The sequence below is a fragment of the Moschus berezovskii genome, chromosome 7 (genome assembly GCF_049115385.1).
Source record: "Moschus berezovskii isolate FMDL1 chromosome 7, NW_MosBer_1.0, whole genome shotgun sequence".
NCBI lineage: Eukaryota > Metazoa > Chordata > Mammalia > Artiodactyla > Moschidae > Moschus > Moschus berezovskii.
The window spans coordinates 95,871,200-95,885,065 of record NC_142466.1 but is presented as its reverse complement, the minus strand read 5'-3'; the positions used below and the strand labels follow the sequence as shown (position 1 = coordinate 95,885,065).

Sequence of the window (13,866 nt, the reverse complement as noted above, 5' to 3'; positions counted from 1 at the left end):
TAGGGAGAAAAAAAATGCATGCTTGGACATCATGCCAGCCCCAAAGCTTGTGCTTAAATTTTTGGGAGTGGTGTGAATAAGCATTTAATGCTATTAAAATGAAACACTCCAGAGGATATGTAATAAAATGCAGCGTGCTTATAAACACAATATTGTATATCCATACTTCCAACAACTCTAAGTGGTGATGCATAGATAACCTAATTATCACATGCACCATGAGGTGATCCATGCAGACTGGTTAGCACAATGTCCTGCATCTAGAAAGTGCTGAATGAATGTTGATGACAGTAATACTTAGGATGAAGGTGTTTGCTAAAGATCTTAAAAATCAAGTGGGCTGGTGGAAATGGACCTGGCTGTCTGGTTCCAAGGCCTAACACTTCACCTCCTGTGCCACGCATCTGGGAAGGAGGACTACTTTCTTAATTTTTTACGTTTGTAAATTTTACATAGTCATTGTAGAAAAATCGGAAAACACACACAAAAGGAAAGAAAAAAGTAGAAGCGCTGTAATGGGCCAGCTCCAAATTTTGGTGTGTTTCCTTGCTGCTTTTTCTACACTTCTGAGGGGTACGTACCGTGCAGTACACAGAACCACGTGCAACAGTTTTTAAGAAACTCGTCTTGGGACTTCTCTGGTGGTCCAGCAGCTAAGACTCTGGGCTCTCGGTGCAGGGGGCCCAGGTTGGATCCCTGGTTGGGGAGCTGGATCCCACCTGCTGCAGCTAAGAGTTTGCATGCGGCAGCTAAAGATCCCTCAATGCCTCAGTGAAGATCGATCGCCCTGCATGCAGCAACTAAGGCCTGGTGCAGCCTAATAATAAATAGTGAAGAAAAAGAAGCTCATCTTCACCTGCGTTTGGTTGTCTCCTCTTTCTTCTCCTTGACATTGTGTTGCATGCCCCCATGTCATTTGGCGAACTTGGAGGCTGGGGTCTTCAGTGCTGCAGCAGGATCCAGCATAGGAGTGACAAAGCACACGGAGGCATGTAATCTGGTAAGCAGGTGGCAGGGGGGAGTCCTTTTAAACAAACAGTCCTCACCAAGCAAGACAGATGCCAGCTATATTCAGGCCCCAAGCAAGACTGTGCCCACCCCCGGGGCAGTGAGCGTTAATTACGTTCATCTTTCAGTTGGAATAAAACTGTTTGCATCTGATCATGGCTAGAAAACATTGCTTCCCTGTCACTCAAGTGGTAAGGAATCTGCCTGCGATGCAGGAGACCAGGATTCAACCCCTGGGTTGGGAAGATCCTCTGGAGAAGGGAATGGCAATCCACTCCAGTATTCTTGCTTGGAGAATTCCATGGACAGAGAAGCCTGTCAGGCTATAGTTCGTGGGGTCACAAAGAGTCAGACATGACTGAGTGACTAACACACACACACACGCACACACACACACACAGAAAACATTGCACTGGCAAAGCAGTAGCTGTGAAGATGAAAGGAATACAGAAGTTAAAGAGGGAGCAGAGGTGGGGATCAGGCAGCCCTTGTTCACACAAGGAGCTGGGGCCTCCGGTTTTCCCTTTGGTAGGACAAGAGGACAAAATGATTGCTGCGATTTGTTTTATTTTTTAAAGGCTGTAATTCTATGTGTTACACATTTTATAAAAACATTAGCCTCCATGGCACAATGAGCATTGCTCTCCAGGCTCACAAAGAGCCACTTGAGAAACAGCGATAGAGTTTTACAAAAGCGAAGCAAGAATGTTGGCAAACAAAGCGAGACTGGGAGGTAAGTTCAGTGAGTAGATATTCATGCCCCCCCCTTTTTTTTCAGAGTTCTTGAGCTTTCCCATGGGTTTTCAAGCTATCAGTCCCTGCACTCCTCAGGGTGTGTGAGTCCCCCAGAAATCAAAAGGGAGCTGTCCTTCCCCAGCCACTGAGAAGAGGCTTTGCTGCCTTAGTGGGGCGGGGAGGTGTGATCCTTTGTGGATTGCAGGACGTCTGGAACCATGTGGAGCCTTTGATTTCTGTCTTTGGGCAAAGTTACACGTGGTCTTTGGAGACAGACTTGTTTTTTAAGTTTAGCTCAAACTTTATCTTCCAGAAGAGATTTCTCTTTTCTTGTCAAATAAGGTGTGCATGTGAGGAGCTCCTGATGTTCTCTTCCAGGCGGTGAGGAGGAGGTGTGGGCAGCAGTCCTCTGTGAGGGGCCAGGGCTGCTGGCCAGAGTCTGGATTCCAGGAAGTGGCTTCTGGAAGCTGCTGGAAACAACTCTCAGGGCTGCGTGATTCCAGCTCAGCAGGGGGCAAAGACCTTTAGCGCCTCTGGGGGCTGGGACTGGGAAGGGGCTGCTGCTTCCCTGCCTCATGGTGAGGAGGTGGGCACGGCCCTTGGCTGCTGGGCTGAGGGATGGGTTTGGGCTGTTCATCATTCATTCCCTCGTTCATTAATTCATTGGTTTCTTCGTTCATCCAGTTGGCATTTTCTCTCTGGGGCAGTTCTAGGTGTGGACTCCTGGCAGGCTCTTGCTGGCTGGAGTGGCTTGTTGCAGGTGGGTGGTTTGGTTGGGGAAAGGGGGCTTCCAGCTGTGTCCCACACTCACCGGAACCTTGTTTTCAAGGCTGGCCAAGGACTGCCTGGTCCCTTGGGGCTGCTTCCAGGGCCGCTGGGGCATCTGAGGCCAGTCAATGTGTGGAATGCAGGCAGTTGGCCAGAGAGACTAGGTTTCTCCAGAGGGAAGTGGGTAGCGGAAGAATGTGATCAGAACGTGGGGTCTACCCATCCATGACGTTTGGAACCTGGCCTAATTGTCTGGTAATTTTGCTCAAGGCCAAGTTCTCTTTCTTGTTGTTGCTGTGGCTTCCTGTTAGCTGAGAATAGATACCTTTGTCTCCCTGCAGCTTCTTTCTAGATGTGGGGACCACAGATCAATGAAATACAGGAAAGCATGTTTCTTGTGGTCTGAAAAACCTTGGTGGAGACAGCACAGTCAGTTATGGGAACATTGTTAGAAAGACGTAGAAGCTTTCTTTCCCCCTAAAGTGGGCTCTGAGCCTATAAGCCCTGACCATGGCAGTATCTCATACCAATCAATTGGTGTGGTTTTACTTTATCACCTCAAGGGAAGGTGGAATTTGTTGCCGGTTTTCATGATTATTTTTTTTACAGTGTTCTGGGTTCGCTCTAGGTTGAAGTTTACAAGCTCTTCGATTACGCAGCTTGGTGGCTGAAGCGATTCAGGTCTTCTCCTGCTTGCTGTAGTCATCTCCCACCTTTGTGATGATGACCTAGATATCGTTCACTTACATCACTTCTCTGAGTGGGAATAATTCTAGAGGATGATGTCAAGTTTGTCAGATTTTTATTATGGTAAAATACAGGCAAATAGAATTGTAAGCGACAATATCAATACAATAATAAAAAGCAAAATGGAAAGAAAAGAAACAGACTAGAGAAAGCACCCTCTTTCTCAGAAAGATCAGAGCTCCCTAAAGTGATTCACAGCAGCAAAGTGATTCCTGGAACTCTGCACATGGAGAGGAATTCGATTCTGAGATTCCAGGAAGGAGGGTGCTGATGGTGGCTTAGCACAATGGTCGGGAGACCCACTGACAACTATCGTGCATTCATTTTCTGTCCTTGGATTTCTGCAAATCGCTGAAGTTCTGGTTCTGTGGGGCCCAAACAAGGATGAGAAAAAGTCCAGGGATGGGGTGGTTGGCTCAGATACTCAGCTTGGCTGGCCGGGGGTGTGGGGTCCCCTGGGGGGCAGCCTCAGAGCCCACGCTCCCAGTCCCTATGTGGTCAGGGCCAGAGCTACCAGAACCTCTCCCTCCACGTGGCCTCCAAGGACCATGCCCCAGCCTCTCCCGCAACACAGAAGACACGGAGGAGAAACTACTGCCCACCTGGGTGCAGCCGGGGACGCCGGAGGGAAATGCAAGCAGGGCCACCCAGCCTTGGTCATCAGAGACTCCTCTGCCCACGCTAACGTCCCTGCCCCACACCAATCCTAATTGTGCTCTAGGACAAGAAGCCATCCACTGGTTCCGGCAGTCCATTCCAGGACAAGGGGGCTGTGGCACCACTAAGCCTCCATGACGGCCTGGCAGATGGGCCTAGGCAGATGTTCCTTCCCTCTCTGGTCACCAGCTGCCAGCAGTGCCCTTACAGTTGGACCTGCCCTTCCTGCTGCAGAAATGTCTCTATCTCCCTACCTATCCCTGCCTCCCTGTATGTCCCCTTCCTCCTTACTGTTCCCTCTCCACACCTGAGCCTTCCTATCCCACCTGCCTCTCTCCTCCATAATTTCAGTTCAGGTTCTCCTTTTCTCAGATCTAGGCTCCCCAACCCCTCTGATCTGGCCTTGAACTGTTGCATCCCCAACTTCCATACTGCTGGCAGTCAGTTACCTTCTCATGACACTGGTGTCATGTTACCCCCGTCCCTGGAGACTATGGGGCCAGCTGATCCCTGTTGCTTCACTGCCCTGCTCCAAACATCAGGTGGGTCTCCACCCACTTCCTCACAGGCTTCCTCCTCTCCCCTTTCAAGGCTCCACTTACATATTATGGAGATCTGTTTATAAGCCTGAGTGGTCCTCACAGAGAGGGAGACGGTCTCACCTGAATCCCTAAAATCCAGCGTGGTACCTGGGACAGGCTCACTCATTGGCTGACTGAGCAGAAGGATGCTGTGTTCTTTGGAGGATGTATATACGTCATCCTTACATCCTGCCATATAGTCTGCTTCTGCTAAGTCGCTTCAGTTGTGTCTGACTCTGTGCGACCCCATAGACGGCAGCCCACCAGGCTCCCCCGTCCCTGGGATTCTCCAGGCAAGAACACTGGAGTGGGTTGCCATTTCCTTCTCCAATGCATGAAAGTGAAAAGTGAAAGTGAAGTTGCTCAGTCATGTCCGACTGCTAGTGACCCCATGGACTGTAGCCCACCAGGCTCCTCCGTCCATGGGATTTTCCAGGCAAGAGTACTGGAGTGGGGTACCATTACCTTCTCCGATGCCATCTAGTCTATGACACCTGTACTTTGAATGCTTAATAAAAGAGGGAGAAGCAGAAACATTTTAGCAGGAACACTGGTTTGGTTTCTGTAGTAGGAGATGGGGTGGGGTTTAACTTTTCATAGTCACCATCATCATCTTGATCACCATGACCACCACCATCGCCAAGCACATTCGCTGAGTGCCCATCTGGTAATGGAATATAGATCCTAGACAATGTGAAGACCTTACATTTTACAAGAAGCAACACCAATTTATTTTTTTCATCAACAGGAAGACAAAGAGTGAGAAGCACTTACTTTAAGAGGGATGAAGGAAAGAAGAGCAGGGAGCAGGCAGTGAAATTTTGAACATAGATCACGCAGTGGGAGGGCTTTTTTTCTGCAGGAAGCTGGAAACCGCGGTGCATCCTGTGTGTGTGCTGAGTCGCTCAGTCAGGTCTGACTCTTTGCGACCCCAGGGACTATAGCCCACCAGGCTCCTCTGTCCCTGGGGATTCTCCAGGCAAGAATACTGGAGTTGGTTGCCATGCCCTCCTCCAGGGGATCTTCCTGACCCAGGGACTGAAATCGTGTCTCCTGCGGCTCCTGCATTGCAGGCCGATTCTTTACCCACTGAGCCGCTGGGGAAGCCCGTGGTGTATCCTACATAGTAGGGGCCTTATGGAGGAGAGCAACTGCCAGCCACAGAGGACTGATGAGAAGGGTCAGACTGGGTGTGAGGCGTTCCTGGAGGAGCAGGATGGCTTCTGACGGTCCCGTGTGTCTGAGCTTCCTAGGGCCTGGGGAGACCTGGCGGCAGGCCTTGGAGTGAAGGTGGGGCCAGGGGTCCCTCAGCTGCTTGAGGCCTTGGCTGTTCTCTCAGTTTCCCTGCAGAACAAACCATCCCAAACCTGTTTCTTGTGATTGACTGGCTTGGGCTCTGCAGGCCTTCTGCCCCAACCTGGTACTGCTCGAGGCTGCCCAACATCTGGACCTGGTGCCCTACAGGGTCTGGTGGAAGATTGGACTTGGCCAGGGTGCCAGATATCTGAAGGGCTCTTTCTCTCCAGGTGGCTTCCCCCTGAAGCATCCTACACAGGCATGGTGCCATCCCCGCTGTATTCTCTCAGTTCACAGAGCCACAGGCCTGCATTAAATATGGGAGCGTGATTCCTGGGGCAGTGGTCCAGGAGGCAGGGGTGGGTCCTCTTGGAGAGTGGCTTAGACTCCTGTTTCTGAGTCAGGTTTGAGCTAGTGCATCCCTCAGAGGTGTATTTAAGTTACATAACTCACTTTGAGGGAAAGAGAACATCAAAGTACAAAATACAATTGTCTGTAAAATTTCAGTTTGTGTGTGCTGCTGTTCTTTGCTGGGAAAAGTCTTCTTTAAAGGATGTTTGCAAATGCTAGAGGTGAATTCCACAGCAGACACATCCCCTCCTCAGCTCAGTGCACGGCAACTTGGAATGAGGGCATGGTGTGGTCCGTGTGGGCCCTTTACTGGTACCCAGGGGTGCCAGGCTCTGTGCTCTCCCTGCCTTGCGTCTGCAGTCTCAGCATTGTTGCTCCCCCTATCCCAGTGCTTGGCCCTCGCCAGCCAGGCCTTGCCCACCCCCCAAGCAAAGCCCCTGAACTTGACTTCTCTGTGCCCCTATCCTGACCCAGCTCCCCTCAGATGTTCCCCATGGAGCATATGGTTTTGGATTTCTGAAAGACAAATCCTTTATCTGAAACATCTTGGGGGGTCGAGCCTCTTGTTAGATGATAAGTGAGATCATTGATGGGGAAGCTGTCAGATAGTGCAGAGAGGAACCTCTTGGAGGGTCGAGAGCCCCTCAGGCATCCGGAGTCAACCAGGGCAGGTGGGCCTCTGGGTGCAGTGAAGGGGTTTCAGGATTTCGGTTCTTTATTTTCTTCTAACTCTGCCATGCACATGCGGGATCTTAACTTCCCGACCCTGACCCGGGATAGAACCCATGCCCCTGCAGTGGAAACGTGGAGTCTTAACCATCGGACTGCCAGGCAAGTCCTGAGTTTCATTTCTAATCCAGGTCTTCTCTGTTAACTCACTGTTCTTCCGTTTTTGGTGGGACAAAAAAAGTAATTTCAAAATATAACGATTTCGGTTTGAGTACTAAAACTATCAGCTATCAACAACAACAGCAACAACAGTGTTTGTGTGTTAGTTACTTAGTTGTGTTTAACTCTTTGCGAGCCCATGGACTGTAGCCCGCCAGGCTTCACTATCCATGCAATTCTCTAGGCAGAATACTGGAGTGGGTTGCCATTTCCTTCTCTAGGGGGTCTTCCCAATCCAGGGATCAAACCCAGGTCTTCTGCATTGCAGGCAGATTCTTTACCTTCTGAGCCACCGGGGAAGCCCAACAACAACAGTACAATAAGTTAAAGTCTGCAATCTAGTCTCGAGTGCATTGTGCTCGGCACTCTGTAGCAAGGGCTCCTGGGGCCCTCTCAGGTCAGTGCCCGGAGGACTGTGCTGAGATCCGGGAGGGCACTGCCCAGGCCCTGCCCCAGGGTTTCTCCATGGACTTGGCCAACCGCAGGGTCACTTGGGGAGAGGTCAGTGTTTCTACCCTCTCTCTCCTGCTTTGGGGCCCTGTCCCTGACAGTGCCCTCATCCCCACATCACCTCTGTGCTAGGAGCCCCTCCCAACGTGCTCTGGGGTGACCACCTCCTCCCCTGGCTCTTGGCAGACGCGGCTTCAAGCCCAGCGTATCTGACCCTCCTCTCCCCCACCACTGGCCAAAGTACCACACATGGCTGTGCCTAAATCAGAGAGCAGTGCACCGGGCTCGTTCCTGCAAGGAGGGGCCTTGCTCAAGGCCCAGCTGTCAGGGGCTCCCACGCAGACCCCTTTACCTGCAGGTGTGCCCACCGTCCAGCCACAGGGAACCTCCAGCCAGGGCAGGCTGCCTCTCTGCATACTCAGCCAAAGACCTCAAAGGGAGGTGCCAAAGGCCACACAGTGCCTCCAGGTGGGAGTCACTCTGGGTGCTTGGGGGAGAGGGTGCTCTCAGCAGAGCTCCCCCTACCCCATGCCCCTGCCCTCCTGCCTCCTCATGACCCCTCTCTCAAAAGCATCCTGTTGGTCACTTAGACTGAGACACTGTGTGGGCCTCTAGGGTCTGGGAAGGATCCCTATGCTTACTGGCCATGTAACTTGAGTTAGGTTATTCCATCTGAAAGGCAGGGCCCGCCTCATTAGGTGGTGAGAGGATGCAGAGAGACAAGTACATGCAAAGCTCCTGGAAAGAAGCCTGCAAGCTGAGGCCAGCAGAGGAGCAGGCCAGAGCTGCCCGAGTTTGCTTGGCACTTCCTTGGTGGCTCAGATGGTGAAGAATCTGTCTGCAATACTGGAGACCCGGGTTTGATCCCTGGGTTGGGAAGATGCCCTGGAGAAGGGAATGGCAACCCACTTCAGTATTCTTGCCTGGAGAATCCCATGGACAGAGGAGCCTGGTGGGCTACAGTCCATGGGGTTGCAAAGAGTCCGATAGGACTGAGTGACTAACACTTTCACTTTCAGGCTGGGAGTTCCCCTGTTTTTCCAAAGGAACAGGAGACACTGTATAGCCCTCCTATGCACTTCTCTCTGCTGAGAGGAGGAGAGATGGGCATTTTTGGTTCAGCCCCAAAGCTCAGGCTGCCTGCAGACTTGGCTCTGGGCCCAGGTGTCCCCTGTGGCACAGGGCCCTCAACTCTGAGGCAGGGACAGGCTGTGGCCAGGGAGGCCAAGGGAGCAGAGGAGAAAGGTGCCCAAGAAGAAGGCCAGAAACCACAAACTGAGTCCCAGGGACCGCTCTTGCTGTCTTCCTCCAGCCTCTGTCTGGCAGGTCTTCTTGGCCCCGGAGAGAGCAGACTGTAAGTGCCTGCCGGTCTTCTGGGGTTTTTGTGCAGCATCTGGGGCCCCGGACACTCTTCCTCCCAATCAAGCCAAGGCACAGAGGATCCCACTGTACCCCTCAGGGTGGAGAGGGAAGCTGATTCTAAATTTACCCTGAATACAAGTTTCTACTTTGCTTTAACACACAATGGCCCACAGTACTCCAGTTCTGGCTGGGACCCCTGACAGGAGAGGCATCTGTCCACGCCCTACAGATTGGACTTTGTAGAGGGGGCCATGGAGAAAGGGGAGGTGTGTCCACTGTCTGATGAGACAGGAGCTGGTCCCAGGCCCCTGCCGCTATTTGGCAGGAGGCCAGACTCTGGGTTAGGAGCTGAGAGGTGGGAGAATTGGGGTCTGCATTAGAAATCCTCACTCCTGACCACTTTCCCACTGTGAGCTCAGGACTCTAGGTACCTTTCTGAGTGCTGATGTACATATTTCAAGAACTCTGAGCTCACACAGTACCTGGGGGCTCAGAGGTGCCCACGCTCTCATTGACTCTGGGGTGAATTGTCAGACATCTTTTCCTCAGTCACTTAGCACCTCTAGGAGCAAGTGAAAGGCCTCTTTTGCTCTTAAACAAAGCATTGAAGCCCATGAACTCTTAGGCTCTCCTAGTTAAAGGGTTGCGATTTTCTATGGTCCCACAATAACCTCTTCCATTAGCAGCTTTCTCCAACTCACATGCGTGTGCACGCACACACACACACACACACACGTTTTCATAATCCTCTATTGTGAAGGCCAATCTTTCAACCTTTCTGGATCTATAGCTATGAAATGAAGTCAGCAGGGTTTGCTGTACCAATGCCAGACAGCCAAGGATGCATAAATAAAAAGGAAGCCCCCTTTTAGATGTGGATGATGGGTGAAGATGCCCTGAGAAAGACAAGCACCCAGGGCTCCCTGGCATGGCCACATCCTGTGAGAGCTTTTCAGATCTGTTTGGCAGTTTGTGTTTCAAAGCATCAGCACTGGAAAAGAACCGACAGTGCTTCTCATTTCACATTCCCAGGCTGCACTCTGTCACCCTTTTCTCCCTCTGTTACCACCGAGCCATGAACAGCACAACATCCCAGGGCTTGCAGCCCACTTTCCTTGCTTTTGCTCCTGTCCACGGAGGTTGCATCTGTCCCATAAAAACACAGGGAGACCACCCTATTAACCTAGAGGGGTGAGATGGGGAGGGAGGTGGGAGGGATGTTCAAGTGGGAGGGGACATGGGTAAACCTATGGCTCATTCATGTTGGTGTTTGGTAGAAACCAACACAATACTATAAAGCAATTATCCTTCAATTAAAAATAAAGAAATTAAAAAGAAAAAAAGCTGAAGGGATCCAGAAGGTCTCTGATTTTCCCACAGAGGAACTCTTCTTCCCCACTCTTTCTTACAAGCATTCTCTGTCCATAGCACTTGCTTTATTATTGTTTTTCTCAGGGCTGCAAATTACTTCAAATAAACAAGCCAGTACAGAAAAAGTAATGGCTGGAACGCTTGGTGTCCACCAAATGATTATTCTATGGGAACATTGCGCCTTCTGGAATACTGGGGCAAGGTGATGGATGGACAGCTGGTGCACAGAATGTTCTGTTCTGAGACGCAAGTTGGTGGCTTCCATTCCCGTGCCCATCCTTGCACAGGTTTGCAGTCCATGAGAAGAACTTGAGCTCTCAGGGTTCTCCGGGAGCCTGTCCCCTTTGCCCTGGGGCTAGAACTGGGCACAGAAAGCAGACTCCGGAGCCAGCACTGCTTGTGCTGCCTGTGTGCCTGGTTGACAAACTCACCTCCGCAGGACAGAAGCATATCTTCAGGGACTTTTGAACCTTCGTCAGAGGTTCCCCTGACAAAGCTGGCTGGTGGGCGGGGCAGAAAGAAACCTCTCTGGCTGGGATCTACTCCAGGTGGAACCTACTGGAAGGTAGATCCCCGTCAAGCCCACCTGCCCCTGCCCAGGACTGGTCTCCAGTCTCTCCTAGCTCTTCTTCTGCGCATTGAGCCCACTCAGCCATCTCTCATGGGGTCACTGCCAAGGTTGACTGAGTAAAGAGGTGAAGGGTGTCCAGTGCAATCCCGTCTATAGTGGGCGCCTAGTAAAGTTTGACTCCCTCTCCCCTACCTGGAATGTGAGTAATGCTGATTTCCTATGACATGTTGAACTTGAACTTGCAACTTGCAACCTAGAGACTCCCCGCTCCCCACCTGACCCCTGTGGAGGAAGCCTTACCTTAGTCCACCTTTCCCTTGAGTACATCCTAACTACCCCAGGGCTCACTTTTCGGGAGATAGTTGGGGGCTCTGGGAACATATTCTTTAGGTCTGTCTGTGTCTCATTATGGGCTTTCCTGGTGGTTCCCTCTGCCAATGCAGGAGACGCAAGTTCAACCCTTGGTCAGGAAGATCCCCTGGAGAAGGGGAAACCTGTATTTTTCAACACTGCCCCAGTGGGAGGTTTCATGGAAGGAGGGTCTGCTGGGGACAACAGCAAATGAACTCAGGAGGCAGGGAAGCCATAAGGAGAGACATGTACCCTGGAAGGTGAGGAAGCCGGGTCACTGGCCACCCAGCTAAACACAGAAGGGGATGAAAGTACTAGCGGCACAGGGTGAGGTGGCGTTTCTGTTTTACTGGAAACAAGAGGAGCGAGGGTTTCCTGGTAGCCAGAGGGTGTCGCACCATCTTTCTGGCAGAGAGTGAAGGCTACCAGATGCAGGGAGGGAATAGCTCTGCACTTCCCAGCGGCCTTGCAGAGCTACTGAGTCATAAGCCAGAGAGTAACAGAAATGAAACATAAGTCCACATTTGCTGTTGTTGAAAGACTATCAAAGCAAGCTTCCTGGGCACAGCTCTGTGGCCCTTCTCAAGCTGGTCTAGGAAATGTTTACGAGCCCGGGTTTAACACTCTGCCAGGAATCGTGCATTACAACGGGACTTCTCGGATATCCGCAGGAGAGGAGAGGGAGGGAGATAATCTGAGCAAGAAGGAGGCGGGAGCAGGAGCCAGCTCCCTCGGTGATTCCGGGTGACCCGCCCTCGTCCTCGCACTGCCCCGCAGACTTCTGCTGGCAGGACTTCATGTACTGCTGATATTTTTATCTCTGTGTTAAGTGGCAGTTTACCTTTATTGTTCTGGTTCCCCATCAACGTGGTTGCCATGTTCCCTTCCTGCCTTCATTCTTGCCACTGAGAAAACACACCTGCTTATTGGCAGGCTCGGGGCATGCAGGGGAGGGCAGGAGGTTGCCAGCAGGACCCCTCTCACGCAACGGGCTGTGCTGAGAAAGGGCAGGAGGAGCAGGTGGGCCCTTTAGGCTCCCGGCTGCTGTCAGTCTGTGTCCCTCCAGAGTAGCTCGCAGGGCTCCGCCCAGGCAGTGTGCTCAATCCTGGATCACGTGCCTGTGTTCCATGCACAGACCATCCAGGAGGGGAAAGCACCAGAAACACCCCCACCCCGACCCCCACCCCATGGACCAGGGAAGCTGCTGCCCACGTGAGAGCCCCTTGGCGCCCTCCAGCCAGCTGGTTGGCGGCCAGGCGGCACTGAGTGTCCTTTGTTTCTTGCAGAGATGACTTCCCTCTTGGGGTCAATTATGCAGCCTAATAGCTGTTATTACTTCTGAACAAAGTGTGCCTCGCAGCCTGTGGCAGCTTAAAGGGCAGCCCTGCCCACCAGCACCCTGCCACCCTCCAAAGATGGCAGGGAGGGGAGTGGAGGGAGTGGAGGAGGGTGCCCCCAGCAGGTGGAAGTTGGTGGGTTGGTGACTTAGCTGGTCCTCTTGTGGTTACCACCCTGCCAGGGATGTGAGTTATCAGAGGGCATTTGCTTGTTTGGGAGACTGGAATGGGAGGAGCTGACATGCTGGGGGGACACTCAAAGTGACTGAGGTCTTTCAGACCTGCCTGGGAGGCCAGTTCAGAGTGTGAAGAGCAGGTGTGGGGCTTGATTTGCCCCTGGTGCCTCGCACAAGAGAACCGAAGTTCAAGGTGTGGCTCCTGGAAGCAGGATTTGGAGGGAAGCTTGGAGCTCACCTAGTCCTAATCTCTACTTTTCCTCGGGCTCCCTAACATTCATCTCTGATTTTCCATGACTTCTGATGGACCCTTAAAGAGAGTAAAACCCACCCCCTGGGGGGTGGGTATTATCAATGTGGTTCTCAATGGTCACCCTCAGCGTGTCTTCAACCAGGATGGTGAACCCCGTGGGCAGGGGCTGTGCATATTCCTTGGGGGCTTGTGCAGCACGCGTGAGCTGACTCCAGGTAGTTATGGAGACAAATGACAAAACCCAAGCCGACAGTGCAGAAATCTCATTCTGTCTTTTTGTTTCATAGACAGTTCTGGAATGTTTCACAGGCTGAAAAGGGATGAATCTGAGCACCACCTCCCCTAGTGTATTTATTTATCTCATTTGTTTTTGGCTGTGCTGGGTCTTCATCGCTGTGCACAGGCTTTCTCTGGCTGCAGGGAGTTGGGGCTACTCTCTAGTTGTGGTCCACGGGCTTAGGTGCCCTGTGGTGTGTGGAATCTTCCCAGACCAAGGATCAAACTTGTGTCCCTTCCATTGGCAATGGATTCTTTTTTTATATATATAGGTAGTTTTATATTTTCATTTTTTTCATACTTCATTTACTTTATTTAATTTTAAAAAATTTATTTATTTTAATTGGAGGCTAATTACTTTACAATATTCTAGTGACTTTTGCCATACATTGATATGAATCAGCCATGGGTTTACATGTGTTCCCCATCCTGAGGCAAGTGGATTCTTAACCACCAGATAAGCAGGGAAGTCCTCTTCTTGTATATTTGATGGAGGAATTTAAGAGGACCCCAAAGGAGGGCTACGAAAGGGAGAGTTGGTGTGGATGGGTCCTGATTGCCATAGGTTCTTCTGGGCCAGTGTGCATGCTCACAGTTGTCAGGTCAAAGCCTCTGCCGGGGGAACTTGTTTCCCCGGATGGAATGTTCTGGAGTGAATGGCATTGCTGTAGCTCTCCCTGCAGCTTAC

At 51.5% G+C, this 13,866-nt stretch overlaps 1 long non-coding RNA gene across 1 annotated transcript in view; it reads left to right on the top strand.

The window, feature by feature from the left end:
- Window positions 1-10,626: 10,626 nt before the first annotated feature.
- LOC129557017 (uncharacterized) overlaps window positions 10,627-13,866 on the top strand; it is a 54,422-nt gene continuing 51,182 nt past the window's right edge. The window contains exon 1 of the long non-coding RNA XR_008686148.2: window positions 10,627-10,909. This is a non-coding gene — a long non-coding RNA (uncharacterized LOC129557017). The remainder of the gene's footprint in view (window positions 10,910-13,866) is intronic.